This window comes from Podarcis muralis, chromosome 13 (assembly GCF_964188315.1).
Source record: "Podarcis muralis chromosome 13, rPodMur119.hap1.1, whole genome shotgun sequence".
Classification (NCBI taxonomy): domain Eukaryota; kingdom Metazoa; phylum Chordata; class Lepidosauria; order Squamata; family Lacertidae; genus Podarcis; species Podarcis muralis.
Window position 1 is genome coordinate 31,329,827 of NC_135667.1, and position 23,095 is coordinate 31,352,921.

Genomic DNA, 23,095 nt, shown 5'->3' on the forward strand with positions numbered 1-23,095 from the left:
ATTGGTCTGTTTTGGGTCCCCCTCCTTTTTAGGGGTTTTGTCCCCAGTTGTTTTGTTTGTTTGTTGGGGGGATAGTTTTGAAATCTTGGCTTTTCTGTGAACCTGCTGATACCTCCCCTTGTGTGCAGATGGAGCCATTTTGACCACACAAGGATCCATAAATGATAATAAAACATATTGGCTGCCCACAACCGCGAGTCTCCCAGAATTCTATTCTACCTGGCATTCAGATATGCCATAGGCATGAACTTAAAGCATAGTTGCATAAAAGCACTCCACAATGAGTGGCTTGCTAAGGTTTTCGAAAAGATCATTGCTGGCCGTGGGTTCATACGATTACCGCTGCAAGCTCCTCAAAAATGATACAGCAGCCATGTCCAACTGAGAATCCTTGCCACAGGTGGTCTCTATCAAAACATTTCACAGTCTGGCTGGTCCACATTCAGCTGTTAATCCACTTTCCCCACATTCAGATTTAGACTGGAATAGTCCATGCCTGCAGCTATTTGATTTGGCATATGTGAAGCAGCTTCAGTACCCATCCCCTTTTGTTTGTGTCCCTGCCTTCTAATTTATTAACTCTGTTATGCCAGTTAAGTACTGTACCCAAGGCCGGATTTAGGTTTGATGAGGCCCAAAGCTACTGAAGGAAATGGAGCCCTTTATATGTCCAGCTGTCCTTTGTCAACAACAAATTGTCGCTGTTTTTTGTGTTGAATATATGTTATATGGTAATTTATGGACCTAATAGGTATCTAAAGCCATTTGCACATGTTGCCATGCAACCAGTCCATGCAGGCACCCTATATATAGAAATGAGCAAATCAGTGATATTTTAGGGAGCAGGCTAGCACCGGAGCCCATTACTGTACTTACATCATAGGAGCCTACACAGCACAAGCACTGTTGCGGTATATATAGGATTTATTTTGTTTTTTATCTAATATTTTGGAAATGTACATCCAGGTTTTTTTCCCTTTAAATTTTTTGGGGGGCCCCAAGAGAGTGGGGCCCTAAGCTATGGCTTGTTTAGCTTATACGTAAATCCGGCACTGACTGTACCAACAGGGCATGCACGCAGATAGCTTTTTAAATTAAAAAAAAAACCACACACACAACCCTCACCTAAGAAGTGTGCAAAAGCGCAGTCAGCCAACTGTAAATGTGCTTATGCAGTTTTCTGGCTTCATGCAAATCAGAGGGTCAAAGGAAAGCTGGATAAGAAATGAACACACTGATGAAGCAGTGGTTGTGGAAAGCAGAGTAGAAGAAAGTGGTAATTTATCCATCCACCCCCTAAAAAACAAAACAAATTGTATGCAACCTTGAGTAGAGAGGTTTGGAGCCCCATCTCCCCCAACTTATTGGATTAGAATTGACAGGGGTCTGCATTCAGATGGGTGTTGCTTGATGGTAATGCCATTTAGACAATGCAAATTAAATGGAAATGCAAACAGCTGCCAATACACAGTAAACTCCAGTGTGGACGAGCCCTCGGACTCTACTCTGGTTAACATGTCTACACTCACTTCATATTAATCAGGGCTTAAATTGCATAACCCAGCTGAGCAGCCCACCAAGAAAAAACTAGCTTAGCCAGTGCACTTCACGGCTGTAGAATGATTTCTTTCAGGGTCTGCTGCTATCTATAGGATTGTGCCCCACCCACCCACCCACCCATGCAACAGAGTCACTGTGTCCCCAACAGCTGCAGGAGTTGCAGCACTTCAAAAAAGTGCCACTTTGCAGCATGAAGGTGCCACAATGGTGAATACATTTATTCTTTCCTATCATCAATCCTGGATTTGTATGAAGCTAGAGTGCACATATGATCTGGCTGTTGGGACCAGCTGTGAACTATTTTGACCAACTGTCACAGCCAAACTATACAGGATACTGGAAAATAAGTGATCAAATCTTGCACCCTTTAAAAAAAAATATTATTTTTGTCAAAACACAAAGCAACTGTGTGGTGTGCGCGCATTTGTTTGTGCATGAGAGAATTGAATCAAATAATCCAGTTGGGGCAGCAGCACCCAGCTCTTTCCACCATGCTGTTTTCCTGATCTTAAAGAGCCTTTTCGCCCACCTTGGATACCAGTCCAACGTTGGAAATCATATAGGTACCTTTGCAGTTGCCAGTAGTTTGTGGGAGATTTAGAGCAGGGAAGCAGCACAGTAGAATGGGTTAATCGCTCCATCCCTCAGCATCATGTCTTAATCCAATTCGTACTTCTCTCCAAAACTTTTTCAAACTAAAACTTTTATTCCTGGATTTCCCAGCAGCTCACTGGTTTATCTCTCAGTGGGCTGCTAAACCCGGGCCTGTGGATTCTTATATACAAATAATAATAATCCTGCACATTGATCCGTAGCATGTCAGGGAGAAGGCTAGGCTGGCAGTTAACCCAGTTAGTTGTGTCACAGCCTGATCATTGACTTGAGGTAACATGGAGTCAGTTATTTTCACTGGTGGTACCAGTGTTATGGAATGCCCTCCCTGGTGAAATACAAGAGGTTCCATAAGTATTGGCATTCTGCTGGCTCTTTAAAACATGCCTGTTGAAGTAAGCCTTCCTCTGATTTCCTGGTCTGTTTTTTTAATAGACTTGTTTATGATATATTTTAATTAGGGATGTTTTTCTACTTTGATCTTACTGTTTTACTATGATTGACAACTTGTTATTTTGCTGCTGGCTTTTTCTGCTTGGGAAATGCATTGACACTTCTTCTCAAGATGAAAGGCAGTGTATGTAGGAGGGAAATTAACCTGACCTGTGTGTGAGTAATTAACAAAATAATCAGCTGGGTACCTACGGTACATTCAAAACATAGGGCTTTGCACACCCCTCCAGCAGGAGAGAGCCCTCAACAGAATTAAAAACAATCTCAGAGTTTAACAGCAGTATTGCTAGTAGGTTGCTAAACCTTTTTGCATATCCCATTTAGTGTACTTTAAAACGCCTGCCCCCTCTCTCTACCCATGTAGCAATGAACAGACCACATACAGTTCAGTAAGTTTTAAATGCTTAACTTACTAAATCCAAAGGTCCAATTCATGTGATATTTCATGCAGCAGCAAAAAGAACACAGGCAGATTACTTTTGAGTGCAAAATACAGCATATAGTTTCAAACATTAGTCCTGGTTGATTACATGGCACGGAGAGAGGTGAGGCACAGAAAGAGAAGCAGCTTCACTTCCTTCCTCATGGAGGTAAGGGGCATGACCTAGCTGAGTCTAAGAACTCTGTGGTTTTAAACCCTTCATGCACCAACTAGTATGTATGCATAGATATGTTTGACTGTATTTCCCACAGTATATAAATTATTTTAATAACAACAATCCAGTTTCCTTTGTTGTTTTTGTGTCATGTATGAAATACTTCAGTAACAAAAACGGGTTTCAGAAATTGTTGGTTTGTAAGCCAATCAATAAAACGAGTTTCACAAAACAGAGAAACACACAAAAAAGAGGAAATTGGCACAACAGGGACAGAGGTGAACAAGTGAGCTTTCCAACATCCTCTGTTACGCAATGCAGAACTCATTAATCCAGACCAGGGGTAGGCAACCTAAGGCCCGTGGGCCGGATGCAGCCCAATCACCTTCTCAATCTGGCCCATGGACGGTCAGTGAATCAGCGTGTTTTTACATGAGTAGAATGCGTCCTTTTATTTAAAATGCACCTCTGGGTTATTTGTGGGGCATAGGAATTCATTCATTTTTTTTCAAAATATAGTCCCACATGGTCTGAGGGACGGTGGAACGGCCCACGGCTGAAAAAGGTTGCTGACCCCTGACCCAGACCAAACGTGTGTTTCCTTCTGGTGTACGCACCACCTGTGCACTAACAGCAGCCTTCCCTTCCCAGGGTCAGCTGCAGAGGTCACACAGCACCTTGGGAGGACTGGCTAATGCCAACCACTAACACACCTCAAGGAGGTTTGGGACTTTCTGCTTCGTGCCATACCACCTGCAACTCATACAGGGACAGACTCAAAGGGCAAGGTAGCTCAGGTCAGAAGCTAAACACTCATTTCCCATGAAAGTCAAAGGGTGATGATTATCATTACATAACAAAAAATTAAATGAAAAGACAACAACAAATTACCAAGCCCAAATTACCAATTGCTGGTTTTGACTTTTAAAGTCCTAACCAGCTTGGACCTGAGCTATTTACTGGACCACCCACACCTATACCAACCAGCCCACACCTTAAGATCTGCTTCAGAGGTTCTCCTGGTATGCCCACTACATAAATCAGTAATGAGGGTAGCCATGAGAAGTCCTCTTGGTGGCCTGCCTCATCTCTATGGAACAATGTCCTATAGGACTGACACCAAACCTCCATGCTGCAGGCTTTTCAGGAGCCCTGACACGACTTACCTGATTGGTTTCCAGGAATGATATTCAATATGCAGATGACACCGAGCTCCATCTCTCTGTCCCATTTGACTCAGGAAAGGCTATAGAGGTGTTAGACCGACACCTGGAGGTGGCAATGGGCTGGGGGGGGGACCTAAGAGGGGAATAAAAATTTCCCCTTAACAGCCCAATGAGCACTGCAGACAGGACAGAGCCTTCCACTGCACCTGTGGGCAGCAGGTTAGCAGAGCACGGTTGGCCAATATGGTATCCTCCAGATGATGTGGGACTACAACTCCCATCAACCCCAACCAGTATGGCTAATAGTAAGGAAAGATGGTAGTCGGAGTACAACAACATCTAGAGGACAACACACTGACTACTCCTGACAGATGCATTCAGTGTATTCTTTCTGCTGCCTGCTGAAGACATTATTATTTAGGCAAACCTTACTCAGATGTTTGGAAAGTTTATACGGGTTTTAATTTGTTTTCAGTCTATTATGGTTTTAACTTTGTGTATGGCGTAAATTATAGCTGTAAAAGTTTTTAGTGATGATTTTGTTTTTAGTCTTTTTTTTGTAAGCCACTTTCTTTTTCCTACAACCAAGGGGTGTATAAAATTTGTGAAATAAAAATAAATAAGGAAGGGCGCAGATAACACCACAGCTGTGTCCTCTCACCACCTCACTGCCACTTCCTGCCTCCCAGGATCTGCTGTCTAAGGCAACCACCTCACTCTGTCTAATGGTAGAACCAGCTGTGGCAGCTACTCATGCAAATACCAGCCTCCTCCTCCTTCTTGCTCACTTGCCATTTATTTCTGTGTGCCACACACAGTGGAGGGGCTGGGTGCCAGTAACTCCTATCTCTCCCCCGCCCCAATACCTACTGCTCCAACAAGAGAGAAGTCAAGCAAAGAGGTAGGGGAGAGTCTGGGCCAAAGGACCAGCGGATGGAGGCTCCTTGCAACTAGGCACTCGCCCAGTGCTTCCTGGCAGGAGTAGGCAGAGACAGCAGCTGCTGTGGCTTCCTCCTGTCAAGACTCTCTGTCAGCACTGGGAGAGGAAAGGCGAGCTCGACTTCTCTTTGCTGAGCAGGGCAGGGCAGGGCAGAGGGCTGAGCCCACTAGGGGGAGGTGACCAAGCAACCCCCCACCCCACCCTACCCTACAAGCAGCCCTGCAGCATCCCCGCTGAGAGCTCCTTCCCCCGCCCACTGGGGCTGAAGCGAAGCCTCCCTCCCGCTCAGGAGAAAGACAACAGCGGCGGCGGCGACGTCACGCTCTGCCCGGAACTCAGCTGGGTTTCCAGCAGAGCAGCGGGAGGAGGAAGCTAGGCGTGGAACAGCCGGATGAATAATGAAAGCCGAGGCCCGCGCTGATTGGCTACCAGAGGCGCCTCCCGGCGAAGGGACCCGCGGAGCTCGCCGGCGATTGGTCGGCGGCGGAGAATGTCGGCAACTCGGGGCGCGCGGGCGAGAGGGAGGGGGCGGGGTCAGGCTCGCAGCCAGCAGCTGGGGCAGGGCTAAGAGCGCGGCGACGGGAAGAGGCCGGATCGGTCCCAGCGGTGGGCAAGGGGCGCCGGGCGGTCTGCAAGGTAGGCCGGGAGGCACCGGGGGCGGGGGCCGCCGGGCGTGCCGGAGCCTTGCTTTGGGGCGGGAGGGCTCAGCCGCGGCTCAGGTAGAGGTTACCTCTAAGCATGTGCAGAGTGCCCGCTCCATCCGCCGCTTGAAGGGTGACAGCTGGGGGCGAGGCGCTGCTCCGAGGAACAACTGCTTCCCCTGGGGAATCAAGGGCCAAGTGGGCAGGAATTCTTTAGTCAGGTTGGGGTCGGCGAGCGGCTAGCAAAGAGCAAGTTGTGGGGAGGAAGAGGCTGAGAAGTGGCTCATCTTGGGTGCGGGGAAGAGGTGGATGCTGGTGGTGGTCTGCTTTATCCTGCCAGCTATGAGCCTTGGAAGGAGGTGGTGGGTCATGGGAGCCTCTTGAAGGATCCGGGAAGTCTGCCGTCATGTATATAGTTTCTTTGGAGGGGTGTGCGTGTGTATGTGTTAATGCGCGTTCGGTTTCCTAGACTTCGGATTAACTCAATGTGTTGGGTCTGTCGGCGGAGATGTTTGCTCTCTCTGCTCCCTCCAAAAAGTGTGAGGGGTCTGCTCGCGCCCCTGATATGTTATTGCCCCTGAAGTATTTATTAGGTACACTTTGTAGGCCCTCCCCCAATGGCGGGGAGCGTCTGGAGAGACGCGGAAAAGGGAATAATTGTAGGGCTGTTGCGGGTGGGTTGGAAACCCCATGCTGTTCCCTCAACTACAAGGAAAACGACTGCTGAAAGCGAGGGTCCCATCTGCACTATGAATTTAAAGCGGTTTTGTACCGCTTTAAGCAGTCATGGTCGCCCCCCCCCCCCGCCCAAGCATCCTGGAAAGTGGAAGAGGACTTAAGAGGCTTAAAAGTTGTGAGGAGAGTTGAGCGTCAATTCCGGGAATTTCCTGGGAAGAAGGATTGATTGTTAAACCTCTCTGAGATTGTGAGCTGAATGTGTATGTGAGGGGGGAGGGGTGTTTCATGACAACTCTCAGCACACTTATAAACTACAGTTCCCAGGATGCTTTGGGGGGGATGAAACAGAGGATGGTTTAAGGCTTTTTAAAAAACTGCTTTGAGGTTTTTTGTTTTTTTAATCAAGTCGTGTATTTATTTTATGAAATAAGTAAAATAAAGTGCTGTGATACTGCTTTAAAAGTACAGTATAGTGAAGATGGGGGTCTAGGGCAGTATGGCAGCTGTCACCTATGCAGAGCTAGCTGATATGGTGTTATCTAGGGTGCATTGTTCTTGGTTCTTCCTATCATTCAACAAGGAAGGGCTGGGGCCTGGCTTGACATCCACATGCCTCATTTTTGTGGGGGGCAGTATCCCTGTTGCTGGAAGTTATCAGTTGGGAAATCCCCATTTTTATCTCTCTCTTCTCTCACCCCACCCCGGCATCACTTCTTTATCTGGCTATACAAACACAGTGTCCCTGAACGTGAGTCTTCATAAAAATCAGATTTAAAAACAAAGCAGAACTGGAGCCAGCCTCCCAAACGGCTGTGGGAGATTCTGACCTGGTTTCGTAGTGAAGTGATGTTTTGCAAGGTTGACCCCCTTCTCACTGACTTATTCTGTTGCCTTCTAAATTGGACGCTGTTGGGTAGCAAAAAAAAAACCTCCACTAAACTTTAAAAAAAGGCTGACAGGAAGCTTCTGTTTGCACAAGTGTCTCAATAGGCCAAGTGTGGGGGAGGTTGCGTTATGGTGCAAAAACAGCTCTGCTGCAAAGCTGGCCAGTCCAAGGGTTACGATCTGGCAATTTCCCTCGATGTTTACCTTTCTGTTTCAGAAGGAAGGCCTTCGCTACTTTCGAGGTACTTCAGCTTTTGCTCTGGATTGCATTGCCAGGTTTCGATGGGGATAGGAGGTCCTTGGCTGCTTCCAAGGTTGCCTGGGATGCCTGCTGGAACTTGCAAATTCCCAAATTATCCTTAAGAAGCTTCTAGCAATAATTTAAGAATGTGCTCCTTCACCAGAGCATTCAGATCTCTCAGGGGGGTTCTTGCATGGCTAGGGAAGTGGCTGAAGAAGAAGCTTGCTCTTTTGACTGTGGGTTGCACAGGCAGGTTTTTCCCCATTACAGTGGTACCTTGGGTTAAGTACTTAATTCTTTCCGGAGGTCCGTACTTAACCTGAAACTGTTCTTAACCTGAAGCACCACTTTAGCTAATGGGGCCTCCTGCTGCCGCCACAGCACAATTTCTGTTCTTAACCTGAAGCACTATTTCTGGGTTAGCGGAGTCTGTAACCTGAAGCGTAGGTAACCTGAGGTACCACTGTAGTTTATCTGACCCAGGGATTCATTGTATAGACATTACAATGGCTATTTAATTGAGGGAGCAGGGTAAGCAATGATCACTGTCTCCTGCCTATGGCAAGGTGCTTGCTTTCTTAACAAGGGATGGGGAACCTGTAGTATTTAAGAAGTCTGTTGGCTCCAAGCTCTATCATCATCCTGGACCATTGACCACGCTAGCTGGGGCTGATGGGAGTTGTAGTCCAACAGACCCTGGAGGGCCACTGTCCCTGGTTTAGGCATTGGGGCATATTTCTGCTCCTGTCCTCCAGGATAACCACAGAAAATGGAAGTGAAGAGCAGCAGCATAGACTAAGATCTTGCAAAGAAGCGGGAATGTCCTGCTGTTTTCAACTGAACTGGGCACTTAAAAGATGCAGTAATGTTGTATACCCTCCAACATTTTCCCAATGAAAATAGGGACACCCTATTCCATAATAATAATAATAATAATAATAATAATAATAATTTATTTATACCCCACCCATCTGACTGGGTTGCCCCAGCCACTCTGCGCGACTTCCAATATATATATAAATGTTTTAAAACTTCCCTATACAGGGCTGCCTTCAGATGTCTTGTAAATAGGTTGTATAGTTACTTATCTCCTTGACTTAGGGGTCGCATACCCTCCAACATTTCTCCTATGAAAATAGGGATGTCCTAAGGAAATGTGGGTCATTCCAGGATCAAATCAGAAACCAGGTCGGCTTCTGTAAATCTGGGACTGTCCCCGGAAAAAAGGGACACTTGGAGGGTCTGATATTGATGTTCCAGTGCCCTGACTTCCATGATGTTGACTGTGAGGTGTTTGCTGAGAACCAGTATTCTTTCTCTGTCTCTTTCTCCCCCGCTTCCCCACCCCCCTCTGGTTTGCAGTAAGTCAGTTTTATGATTCCTGGCTGACTCCTGCTGCTGCTGCTGTTCTCCCAGCTGGCGTCTCCAATGTCAAAACCACAGTGCAGTGTTTGTCTCTGGCCTGTGTTTATAGAAGCAAGGTGCGAAAGAAGAGACATCTTATACAGGAGCTTGGTTATAAAGATCAGGACAGCTATTCTGTAAGCGTAATAATCCATCATGATCCAGCACAAAGCCCTTGGCTACGTGGAACAAATGAAACTTGTTAAAGGTCACACATGCAAAACAACTTTGCTTTCATTTTAATTCTTTCCCCAAAATAAATGGAAATGGGAGCATTTATTCGACTGGGGGTGGGGGGACTACACTCAATGTGTCAAATCTGGCTTTTAATAGTCTGACACAGTCTGCCAGCTATTAAGAACTGGTCCTGCTTGGAAGTCGGGATTTCTGATGAGTCCTTTGTCAGAGGCATATATGTTGTAGTAAAGTGAGGCCCTTAGTTAAACCAAAAGCTTTTGCTCCATATGTCTTGTGATAATCCTGCAGACAGGTATTGAAATGAAATTTTGTGCCTATGTTCAGGACATACTTCTGCATCTTAAGTTTAAATCCCATGCTGTTTTGTCTTTTTTAAAATGCACATGTATAAAATCCAGCAAAATAATATATCTTTACAATAATTAAATTTATCTTAGACCAGTGGTTCCTTATTAGGGGTCCGAGGACCCATAGAATGCATCCAGGGAGTCCATAGCCCCATCCCTTACCTACCCCCAACTATTTTTTTGTATTTTTTGCATAGTAATATCACAAATTTTATTGTCTGTTTTAGTGCTGTATGATTTTTGTTTTGTAATACATTTTTATTAGTTTTCAATTACAGTCCCATAATAACCTCATTATAACAATAGCAATTTTAATACAACTATTAATACAAATAATTAAAATACTGAATTACCGGTATATAATTTAGTTAAAGTGGCTCTCCGCGTGCTAGATTTGATGGTTTGATAATTTTCTTTATTTCTGCGTTCCAAAATCTTATCAGGTTAAATTACATTCTGGTCACAATAAAAATCCCTTATACAACAACGGCAGTATTAATAACTTTTATTCGCACATTATTGGCACATTAAATAATTTATAAAACTGCAAGGGAGGAACTCAAACTATAGCCTTGTTCTTCCTGTGTGTGGCAATTATTTTGTCCATGGTGTTTCTTCCTGTCCTGTTCAGAGGAGGGTTGCTGAATCATAAATGTGGAAAAGAAAACTTTAAATAAACTGTAGGCTCCCCCCCCCCAGTCTTTTGCACCAAATGAAGTCTTATCTCAAGTTCAAACCTTAAATCCTTGCAGTTGGTTTGTTCCACCGTTTGTGATCTTATCTCTTCTAGCACATGCCTGTACTTTAGTCCAAATTAAGCTCTAATTAACAGGAGAACCTCTGCTTCTTAATGGCAACATCGGAGGGTTTTCAGCAGGCGAAGTGCTTTTGCACTCGGCACCTCCCTGGCCCCTGCATTCCATGCACTGCTTTATTCTACCTAACTTGTAGAGTTGGAGAGTGCCTTGTAGCCCACACACACCCTGTACCATGCAGGACATTCAGAGCTAGAGCGCCCCATATCTCAGGTGGCACAGTGGGTCAGTATGCTTCGCTCTTAACCAGAAGGTTGGTGGTTCGAGCCCACCCAGGGACAACTGTGGGCAGGATTCCTGCATCGCAGGGTGTTGGGCTTGGTAAATCTATGGGTACCTCCCAATCATACAGTTCTCTTATTCTATGAATAGGTGACTGCCCAGCCGCTGATTGAAGATCTCAGGCTGACAGGCCAGGAGAGGACATTTTCTGTGGCAGCTCCTCATCTGTAGAACTTCCTTCCCCACAGAGGTGTGTCTGGCACCTTCAACATGGAGCTTTTGGTGAATGCTGAAGACATGCCTCTTCACTGTGGCTTTTGACACTTGATGTCTTATTTTTTGGGACGTGGATGGCGCTGTGGTCTAAACCACTGAGCCTGGGGATTGCCGATCAGAAGAGCGGCGGTTTGAATCCCTGCAACAGGGTGAGCTCCCATTGCTCGATCCCAGCTCCTGCCAACCTAGCAGTTCGAAAGCACGTCAAAGTTCAAGTAGATAAATAGGTACCACTCCGGCAGGAAGGTAAACGGCTTTTCCGTGCGCTGCTCTGGTTTCGCCAGAAGTGGCTTAGTCATGCTGGCCACATGACCTGGAAAAACTGTCTGCAGACAGACGTCTGCTCCCTCGGCAAGTAAAGCGAGATGAGCACCCCAACCCAAGAGTCATTCGCAACTGGACTTAACTGTCAGGGGTCCTTTACCTTTACCCTTTTATGTCTTATTTTTAGGACCCAGCTTGCTTCTGCGATTGTTGGTGGTTTTGAACTGCTTTTAATAATAATAATAATAATACCCCATCTGGCTGAGTTTCCCCAGCCACTCTGGGCGGCTCCCAATTGAGTGTTAAAACAATACAGCATTAAATATTAAAAACTTCCCTAAACAGTGCTGCCTTCAGATGTCTTTTAAAGATAAGATAGCTGCTTATTTCCATCACATCTGATGGGAGGGCGTTCCACAGGGCGGGCGCCACTACCAAGAAGGCCCTCTGTCTGGTTCCCTGTAACCTCACTTCTCGCAAAGAGGGAACCGCCAGAAGGCCCTCAATGCTGGATCTCAATGTTGTGCAATACTGTGTTTTAACATCAGTATTGCATTTTAATTGTTGTACCTTGGCCTGGCACCTTAGGGTGAAGAGTGGGTAATAAATTGTAATATTTGTAATATTTATGATAATATCTCCAGAGAGAGAGAGAGAGAGAGCCCGCCCACCTGCCAGGCAACAGTTTCCAGCATCAAACTGATCTTATCATGAAGAACCTTTTAATGTTCATCCAAAATCTAATCCTGCCCGTTGGGGCGGAGAGAAGAAGGCTTTGTCATAGTACTCCTTCATTACCTGAAGGGATTTCACGCTGCAGCCACCACACCCCTCAAGTCTTGGCTTCTCCAGAATAGATATCCAGGTCTGTAGCATCTTCTTTGACAATATGTCAGTATTTAGTTTGCATTCTGAGTTTCCCAGGGTGCTCAGAAAGGCGTGTCATAACGTTTCTCACAGAAACGGCGAGAATCCCAGAGTCCATCGCTTCAAATGAGTAGAGAAGTGTCATTCAACTAGGAGAAGCAGAAAGTTCAGTGGCTGTCTTTATTTCGAAACAAATGCTTTGAGTTTTCTTTGCTTGTTGTGGTTCTCCCAGCACTTTGCTTTTAGTGGTTCCCTAGCCATGTGCACAGGAAACGTTTCTCAAAGTGAGAAGTGGCCAGTGCATTCAAAGCTGCATTATCTTCCTCCACGTGCAGAAGTGCTTTCAATTGTTTCTTGGTGTATCTGGTTTCTGCGCTTTCTCTCTCTCTCTCTCTCTCTCCCTCTCTCTCTCTCTCTCTCTCTCTTCTCTCTCTCTCTCTGTGTGTGTGTGTTTTAAGCCTATGAAGAGTCCTGCTGCAGCAGGCCAATGGCCCATCCTGTTGAACGGCCTATTGTATCTCAACCGCTTGAAGAAAAGCATATGGCAAGTTGACAGATGAGATCCCTGCAGATTCAGATTATTAACAACCATGTGCAGAAAGTTCACAGGGCCTGTAACTACTGTTAGAAGTGGTGTTTATCTTGGGGACCCCATCTTTATGGACACCTTCTAGCTCACTGGCCTCGTTTGCTTATATAGTGGTACCTTGGAAGTTGGACGGAATCCGTTCCAGAAGTCTCTTTGACTTCCAAAACGTTCGGAAACCAAGGCGCGGCTCCAGCAGCCAATCGGAAGCCCCGTCGGACATTGGGTTCCAAAGAACGTTTGCAAACTGGAACACTCACTTCTGGGTTTGTAGCGTTCGGGAGCTAAAACATTCGACTCGCAAGGCATTTGGGATCCAAGGTACAACTGTAATGCTAAGCCCAAACCATAGCTTAGTGGAGGAGGAGTTTGGATTTGATATCCCGCTTTATCGCTACCCGAAGGAGTCTCAAAGCGGCTAACATTCTCCTTTCCCTTCCTCCCCCACAACAAACACTCTGTGAGGTGAGTGGGGCTGAGAGACTTCAGAGAAGTGTGAATAGCCCAAGGTCACCCAGCAGCTGCATGTGGAGGAGCGGAGACGCGAACCCGGTTCCCCAGATTACGAATCTACCGCTCTTAACCACTACACCACACTGGCCCCTGCCAGTGAGCAATTGCAGCCACTTCACTACCCTCCACCCAACAGTACTGCCGCTGAACTACCTGGCTGGACTAAGCCATTATTTGGCTTAGTGTGTCATCCAAACCAGCAGTCATGGTTTGTCTCCTCCAAGCAAACCATGGGCAGTTAACTAAGTACAAACCTTGGAGCCACTTGGGTTCACATAGAGCTCTGAGCCAAATCACGGCTTTGCTCTGGGTAGCCTGACAGCATCAGAATCAGGGGAGGAGTGAAGCAGTCAGCTTTTTCCCTAGGCACCTGTACCTATGCATGTTCTTGCTGTCTTACATCCAAACCAGACAAGGCACAAATTTCATGCATATATTAAAAAACAAAACAAAAAACAAAACATGGCAAGTCAAGTGTCTTAATTGCGCTTTTAGATTTTAATAGTTTTTCTTTGATACGGTATTTTAATAGTTGTATTTGTTTTGTGAGCCACTCGGAGAATTTATATTATGGATTGGCTATGTGCCACCAGCCTTTCCCCAACCTCCCAGTACTTTGCACTACAAATCGCATCAGCCTCAGCCGGCTGGGGAAATCCTGCTTCTTTAAAATCTTTCTCTCGGCCCAGCTTGGCTTTCATGCAAGCATGATGAGTCTGCTGTTTGCAATGGGGAATCAAAAGCATTTCCTGATCCACTGTGCATACTGCTGGCTTCTTTCACTTTCCATTCATGGTTTGAAAAAAGAAGACAGCTCTGAATTGTGCCATGGTGGTGGTGGTTCTTTGAGACCGAAATGTCTACCCTCTCCCTTGCCTGCCGCCGACTTATTTCAAATGATTCTTGACCCTCAGGAAACTGAAAGATTGGAAAGATTGGAACAGACAAATAACAGTTCTTTCCTCCCGGGCTTCATAGCTAGCTTCCAAATGACCTGTGCGTGGAACAAATCCGAAGGCAACTTCCTTGTCTCTGGGGCAGTTCCCAGCAGAGTCTGCCTCTTGCGTTTCCCGTAAGCCCCTTTCCTGCTTTCCAAGGGAGTTGCTGGAGGCTGCCTTTGGGGGCGAATGAGAACAGAGATTGAGAATTCATCCCGTGCTTACCGGTCAAGACTGTAAAGGTACAGTGTTGTTGGGGGGGGGGGGATGTGCCCTGTGAGTTTTGTTTCATTTCGTGCTCTGAGGGGGCTTTTTAAATGTGGGTGAAAGTAAACGTGACTTGGTGAATGTGGAAGGTTTGCCAAAAGTCTGTCTGTTCTGCAGATGTGACGGAATGAGGTGCTGGCGTGAATCGCACCACAGCAAAGAGCTGGTGGGGGATTACTTTTTTCTTTTTTAAAGCTATCTCATTTTAATTCTGGACGACCTGTCTTCCATTGTAAAGGCCTTTGGCTATATACAATAAAATTTATTTAAATGGAAATATTTTAATTCCGTAACTGGAAAACTAGAACTGAAAAATGGATGTGCTAGTTTGTTTACTTCCTAGGAGGTGCGCGTGGAGGAGCATCCGTTTGGTGTAATGGTGAGAGTGTCTGACTAAGACTTGGGAGACCAGGGTTCAAACCTCCACTCAGCTATGAAGCTCACTGGGGAACCTTGGGCCAAACACTCCCTTTTAGTATAACAGTTTAAATGAAGAGGATGAAAACTTAGGGTTGGCATACGTCCGGAATATCCCGGACTTATCCAGAATACTGCAGTCGAAAGCAGTGTCTGGGTGGAAATCACTAAAAATGTTCGGGAAAATCCAGATGTATGGCAACCTGTGTTGGCAGTGTCATTTTTTTGCTATTTTCCTTAAAAAATAGGGCAAAAACTTGTTTGTTTGTTTGTTTGTTTGCCTAAAAAGCTCAACAAACTATGTATGCCACCTAGAACTCTTTGGAGGAAAGGTGGGATAGAAATGCAGTGAGATTAACAAACAGCAGGAAAACCCAGCAAAAAGAGCTTTTAAGCACTCTGCCTTGCATACCAGGCTCTGGGAGACACTCACCTGGAGCTCCAGAGCTTACACAAGACCTTTCCAGGGCCTGGTAAGCTCTCCACCTTGCATGTGTTTAATTTGTGTGATGGGTGTGCTGGCCAGCCGCCAAGTGCATAAAATTGTGATCACACAACTTTCGAGTCAATTTAGAAGATTTATAAGCCGCTTAATCTAAGAGCTCTCTAAAGTGGTGTACAAATAAAATGTAGCTAACCCAGCTAAAATCTGCAAAACAGTTAAAAAACAAACGCACATAAAATAATTATTAAAGCACAGATAAAGCCAGACAAACAGATTATGGGTAACTGAAATAATGTATCTTGTTAAACAGCCAAGGCCAGCCAAAATCTGTTGGCATCTTAATACAAACAAACAAATGAAGTTACTTGTTATTTGCGTAGCATCTTTTTTTGCAATTCAGCAGATTAATTAGTTTATGGGGGGTTGACGATGGCTTCTGTCCAGAACAGATGCAAGCAATTTACTCTGTGGCTGATACTTGCAAATTAGGCAAGAATTATTTTGTCACTCCAGACCCACAAATGCAAAATGTGGCCTTTCATGGGCGTTTGAGAATAGCAGCTCTTTTTAAGTCAGTTACCTGCCTGCATAAATTGAAACCAGGGGACACTTACCGAAACCATGACCTGTCAAATAATTTTCCAAGCAATGCTGCCGTTTCACGAATGCGGATGTGTTAAGGGCATTTTGTCACTTGGATACGTGCCAAGTGATCCTGTATCATCTTATCTTGTCACCTCTGCTCATTTTAATTTGTAATTTGACAGGAGGAGCAGGCTAGCCAAAATGAAATCATCACTGCAAAAAACTGCTGTACTGGAGGAAGTAATTGCATAATTGCCTTATGTTGCGCTTTTTTACAAGTATTCAAAATGCCACACACACACACACATTGTTTCTCTACAATCCTGTGGGGTTTTTAAAATGTATGTTGGCCTCTCTCTTTTTCTTTTCTCCCCTGTGTTTCTCTGAAAAGCAAGAGGTTGAGCTGTTGGCTCAGTCCCAAATGTGATTTATTTGAGCCAATAATTGTTAGTGCTACTATGAACTCTTAACAGCACCTTAAAACTCCTCCCTGTTCTTGTAACTCTGGACTTTTTGCATATCTTCTATACAGTAATTAGTAATTTCTTGGGATTGTTTTTTCCCCCTGAGAATGAAGGCTACAACCACACACAGGCTGGGTTTTTCAGATTTTTTGATGCTGCAGAGAGAGAAAGAGAACAGGAATCAAGACTTTTCTATGAAAGAAAAATATTTATGTATACGTATATGTGTACACACACACACAATGTCCTATCAATTGCTCCCTTACATTCTCTATATCTGTGAATTATATTCCTATACTGTATTTACTCATTGTCAGAGCCTGTAATCTCAGGAAGGGACCACAGACCAGCGGCACCCACTGCCCCTGTTTCTTAGCCTGGCATCACTCAAACTGGAGTGGTGTAATTGTTAGTGTTGGACTATGACCTGGGAGACCAGGGTTCAAATCCCCACAGAGTCATGGAACTCACTGGGTGACCTTGGGTCAATCACCGCCTCTCAGCCTAACCTACCTCACAGGGTTGTTGTGGGGAATAAATGGGCGACACTGGTGTGTCCCCTTGAGCTCCTTGGAGAGCTTTCTGACTGCAACAATAAAATACGGTAAATATGCTCCAGCCTGCCATATTTTTTAATTGAAGCGTGGGTTATATATTCATAAATAAATTTAAAATAAATTTTAAAATCTGGAGAAAAAACCTACATTGGGCAGCTGAGATTTCCTCTCCCCCCACCCCACCCCACTGCCAATTTAGGAAGGAATATCTGATGGAACAAAATATCAGAACAGACTTTAAAATGATCTCAGAATTCTCAGCTTTTTAAAAAGCCCTTTGCATGCCAGCTCTTTTGTGACTGTCCCCTGCACATCCTCTAACCCAACCACGTGTGTGTGTGCAGGGGTGATGCTCAGGCTTTTGTGAACCAGGTGGTTCATTATACTTCATTTACCACCTCCTTAAGAAACATTTTTAAGAGTGTCACAGCAGAATATTTCCCCCTTCTTTCCCCATATGGTCCTATCCCAGGACTTCCAGCATGTGGCCTCCATGCATCTCTCCCACCCCCAAAAATCCCACAAGCTTCTATTATGTCCTGCATTTACCATGCTCCTCTGCCTGTTTCCACAGTGAGCTGTTGCAACAACATACAGCTGCACAATGGAGGCTGTTCCATGAGGGCGGATAGGGCATTGCCCCCCCCCCAACTTCTCAGCTGGCCCTCACCTGCCTGTCTTCTTACTTGCAGTCAGTGGGTGGCTGTGCTTGACATGGGCTATGTCAGGCATAGGCAAACTCCGGCCCTCCAGATGTTTGGGACTACAATTCCCATCATCCCTAGCAAACATGACAGTGGTTAGGGATGATGGGAATTGTAGTCCCAAACATCTGGAGGGCCAGAGTTTGCCCATGCCTGGGCTGTGTCTACTGCTGGTCTCCCTGCCTTCCAGCCAACAAGTCCCAGTGGGCAGTAATACCTACCACGGGACCCAGACTTCGTGGGAATGTTACCAGGACGAGGTCCGCCTCCCCTTTCCAGGCTGACTTTAACTGCCACAGAGGAGAAAGACGTCTTTAGAAATCTGAACTCGGGAGAACTCTGGCTGGCGTCCTCTTGTGAGATTCTCCGTGTGGGGAATGTGGATGGTACAGAGACTATATATATGTATTCCTGGGGAGGAAGGATTGTGGCTTCCTCGGTAGTGCATCTGCTTGGCCTTTACAAGGTGTCAGGTTGAATCCCTGGCATTTCCAGTTAAAAAGGGGGAAACAGGTGCCCTGGAAAGCTGCTGCCAGTCAGAGTGGACAATACCAGGCTAGATCCACAGGTATTCTGAACTAGAATTAGGTACAGAGAACCCTGCCCCCTCCCGTTTCTCTTCTTTCATGGAACTCAAGGTGGCATATGTGGGGCTCCTCAGTTGTCTCCCATCCAGGCACAGGCCAGATGCTCAAATTTTGCTTAGCTTTAGCAAGGCAGCTGTATCATTTACCCTCAAGCCATGCCCTGAGACCTGCCTATGTTTTCCCACTACAGTGGTACCTCGGGTTAAGTACTTAATTCGTTACGGAGGTCCGTTCTTAACATGAAACTGTTCTTAACCTGAAGCACCACTTTAGCTAATGGGGCCTCCTGCTGCTGCTGCGCCGCCAGAGCACGATTTCTGTTCTCATCCTGAAGCAAAGTTCTTAACCTGAGGTACTATTTCTGGGTTAGCGGAGTCTGTAACCTGAAGCGTATGTAACCCGAGGTACCACTGTACAGAGAAGCTTCGGTATGGGCTTCCCACCTAATGCGGCCTCCCTTTGAAAACAAGACGAGGTTTGTTACCTCACCAAATTTTGCTCCGTTATTCTGAAGTGTGAGGTAAAAAGAGTTAAATACACACACTTGGAACATTTTATGTCTTTTTGGGTAAGGAGCCAGGGGCACAAGCCTGTTTGCTTAGCTCCTGGGAAATCTCCGGTCCAGATTCCACCTCGACCATCAAGCTTTCAGAAATAATAACGCTGACCTAACTTGTTGAGAAACTGAGAGAAAATATGTTGGGCTCTTTGCACACTTGAAGTGAGCTCCATATATGCTAAATACAGAGCATAGTGGTTAAGAGTGTGGTACTTGGACCTGGGGGACTTGGGTTCAAATCCTCACTCGGCCACGAAGCTCACTGAGTGACCTTGGGCCAGTCACTGCCTCTCAGCCTCACCTACCTCACAGGGTTGTTGTGGGGTTTAAATGAGGAGACTGCAAGTTGAGCCTTGAACAACGCTTCAGTTTGTCATCACTTATAACGGAGGTGCTCCATTTGAAGGTGCCTGTCAGGCACCTTTTCCAAAAATAAGTTATCTTTTGTGTTATGAAACAGAGTGCCCCACCCCCACCCCACCCCATTACACTCTGATTTCCCATTTATTTTTCAAACTGACACTCTTAACAAATTTTGCAGCAACAGTACTGGCTTTGGTTTTCCCTTCAATTTAAAAGAACATCCTCAAAAATAGATAAACTTTTGCAAACCTCTGTGTGCCCACAAACTTTATATTTCCCTCTTGCTTCCTAGTGGCCCCATTTTGGCTCCATCCACCATGGGGTGATTCCTGATTAGTATCCTGGGGCAGCTGTTTGGTCACTCACTTTTTGTGTTGATTGACAGTGCTGGCTGTCAATGAGGCAGTGCCATTTAGGAATACACACCCACATTTCTGCATATATCTTTTCAGTACCTATACACATAGACCTGTATCCTCCCCACCCCACCCCACCCCCAGTGTTTCTCTAAACTCTTTTCATTGTTGTCTGGCTATGTGTGTCAGTCCACAATTAGTTTTGTCTTTGATTTGTTTTATTTGCACTTTGGGTGATGGTAGTGGGCGGCTTCTTTAATCAGCTTGCAGAAGAGAAATGGAAAGTTGTTGCAGGACTACTTGAGCTGCCTGCCATGCAAAGCGGAAGAGAGAACTGTGTTGCCTGTGTGTCTTGATGACAAAATTCTTTCCAGGCCTCAGACTTAGAGGGTTTGGTGCTGTGTCTTTTGCTTGACCTTTAATAATAATAATAATAATAATAATAATAATAATAATAATAATAAAAATTATTTATACTTCACCCATCTGGCTGGGTTTCCCCAGCCACTCTGGGCGGCTCCCAACAGAATTAAAAGCACAATAAAACACCAAACATTAAAAACTTTCCTAAACAGGGCTGCTTTCAGATGTCTTCTAAAAGTCAGATAGTTGTTTCATTTCCTTGACATCTGATGGGAGGACGTTCCACAGGGCGGGCGCCACTACCAAGAAGGCCCTCTGCCTGGTTCCCTGTAAACTCACATCTCACAGTGAGCGAACCACCAGAAGGCCCTCGGAGGTGGACCTCAGTGTCCGGCCTGAATTATGGGGGTGGAGACACTCCTTCAGGCATACTGGGCTGAGGCCGTTTATGGCTTTAAAGGTCAGCACCAACACTTTGAATTGTGCTCAGAAACATACTGGGAGCCAATGTAGGTCTTTCAGGACTGGTGTTATGTGGTCTTTACAGCTACTCCCAGTCACCAGTTTAGCTGGTGGTTAGCATGGCTTCCTAAAGGTTGTGGCATGGCTTGCTTTGAGGAGTCCTCTCTGCTGCTTACTTTCTGCAACATGCGTCTCTTTTTAGGGTACATGGAGATGAGTCTAGTATTCTGATTGTGGAGTTTGAGTGAGAGGGTGAATAGGAACACATGAGCTCTCTTGCTCTCAGTCAGTTGTGATTCCAGTTTAAGCGCTATTGCGACTTCCAGGCATATAAAAGTTGGGCATATGTTGTACACTTAAAAACTGACACGCAAAAACCTGCCAAGAGTCGGAGGACAATGTGTGGTATAAATGTTCTTTTTATTTTCACACATACAAGAAAGAGGTAGGAGGGAACGCCACCAGTGACATACCACAAATATTAAAAATAGCTCTGGGTGAAAAATGTTCTGCTACCAAAACAGGGGTGGAACAGAAAGCTGTCCAAAACGGAACATATATTGGCAGCCTCCGTGAAACTCCATAGCATCTGTCAAAGGAATTGGAAAAAAATCGTTATAGAGGTCACCTAAACAATTTGATAACACTTTATCATGGTTTCCCAATCTGGTGCCTTCCAAGGATGGTATTCAGTTAGGTTTTACTCAGAGTAGACCTGTTGTAATTAATGCACCTAACTGAGTCATGTTCCATCAGTTTCAGTGGGTAATTTGAATGAAATTAGTTGACTACCACCCTGTAAATTTTGGATTACCAACTCCAGTCATTCCTAAGCGTTAGCCATTTTGAGTGGGTTTGGTAATAGTTGGGAGTCTGGAGATTGGAGGAAAAGCTATGTTAGGCTGAGATCTCTATCAGGCCTAGCAGTTCAGGCTCACCTTTTATTACTCCAGTAATTCCAGAGGTCAAGCATTTGGTATTTCCCTAGTGGAGCTCACTGCAACTCTGCTCTTCATCACAGTTGGTTTGCCAAATATTTGCTTGTTCCGCATGTGTCATGATCTTGGTTTTCTTCTGCACCTCCTGTGTGCTGCCTTGGCTTGTTTCCTTCGTTAGAGGGAAGTGGCTGCTGGATGCAGCAAATCTGATTTGCACTGGGAGGAAGGGAACCTGCTTGCTGCATTAGGACAAAGGGACAGTCCCTAATCACTAAGAAACCACTAAAAACAAAAGTCCCAATTTATGAAAGAGAGGCCTGTGAGTGGATATTAGCCTTGGTAAACCAAATGGAGACTCCATGAAAAGAGGCAATGTACCGTATTTTTCGCTCTATAAGACGCACCAGACCACAAGATGCACCTAGTTTTTGGAGGAGGAAAGCAAGAAAAAAAATATTCTGAATCTCAGAAGCCAGAACAGCAAGAGGGATCACTGCCCAGTGAAAGCAGCAATCCCTCTTGCTGTTCTGGCTTTTGGGATAGCTGCACAGCCTGCATTCGCTCCATAAGACGCACACACATTTCCCCTTACTTTTTAGGAGGGAAAAAGTGATTGTTGGTAGCCTGGAACAGGGCATGACTGTTACATTCTGCTCAATCCATGCGCTTCCTATGGCATCTGGCTGGTCACTCTTGAAAATGAGCGTTGAGCTAAGTGGCCTGACCCAGCAAAGGAATTTTTGCAGTGCACACCTGTATATTTGTACAGTGGTACCTCGGGTTACATATGCTTCAGGTTACATACGCTTCAGGTTACACACTCCACTAAGCCAGAAATAGTGCTTCAGGTTAAGAACTTTGCTTCAGGATAAGAACAGAAATTGGGCTGTGGCGGCTCGGTGGCAGCAGGGGCCCCATTAGTTAAAGTGGTGCTTCAGGTTAAGAACAGTTTCAGTTTAAGAACGGACCTCCAGAACGAATTAAGTACTTAACCCGAGGTACCACTGTATTCAGAAGTATGTCCACTTTAAATTCAGTGGGGATTACTCCCAGGAAAGTGGATATGAGATTGCAGCCTAAGTCATCTTGCATGCAGGAAAGCAGGAGGGGTGGAGAGTATCAAGATTGTTCGTACATCTGGCTGTGGATTATTGTTAGCTTTTCCCACCTTGTACAGTGGTACCTCTGGTTACGAACTTAATTCGTTCCGTAGGTCCATTCTTAACCTGAAACCTTTCTTAACCTGAGGCGCGCTTTCACTAATGGGGCCTCCCACCGTCGTCATGCAATTTCTGTTCTCATCCTGGGGCAAAGTTCATGCTACTTCCAGATTAGTGGAGTTTGTAACCTGAAGCGTTTGTAACCCAAAGCGTTTGTAACCCGAAGTACCACTGTATGTCTATTATTATTATTAATTGAATTTATATACCACCCTATACCTGGAGGTCTCAGGGCGGTTCACAGATGTTGTAAACAAAAATTGCCCTTTTCTCTTATGGGGTATCCAAGAGCCCATATAGAGTCCTTACATAGGTTCTCTATTGGTAGGAGAAAATAACAGAGGCCAACCAGAGAATATTGAGAAGCAAAGCAGCTAGTAAGCTTGATCTTTATTGATCAGTTGCAACAGGGTGTTCCCCTTACCCGCAGGAGAGAGGAGGAACCCAGAAAAATGGCGTGCAAGGCCTTATAAAGACTTTTGAAATTGCCACCCTGTAGATCAAGACCACCCCCAGAAACATCATACATCACAGAAGGGGTGTAACCTAAGACCACCCCTCAGATACATCATACCTACATCACAAAAAAGGCGGTCTTAAAACAGA

At 45.4% G+C, this 23,095-nt stretch overlaps 1 protein-coding gene across 3 annotated transcripts in view; it reads left to right on the top strand.

The window, feature by feature from the left end:
- Nucleotides 1-5,836: 5,836 nt before the first annotated feature.
- STAT3 (signal transducer and activator of transcription 3) overlaps nucleotides 5,837-23,095 on the top strand; it is a 41,585-nt gene continuing 24,326 nt past the window's right edge. The window contains exon 1 of one of the 3 annotated variants that reach the window (XM_077917308.1): nucleotides 5,837-5,963. The gene's annotated coding sequence lies outside the window, so the exon portion shown is untranslated. Of the gene's footprint in view, nucleotides 5,964-11,063; nucleotides 11,184-14,267; nucleotides 14,445-23,095 lie in introns of those variants that run through there. The other 2 variants (XM_077917310.1, XM_077917309.1) reach the window with 2 other exon arrangements.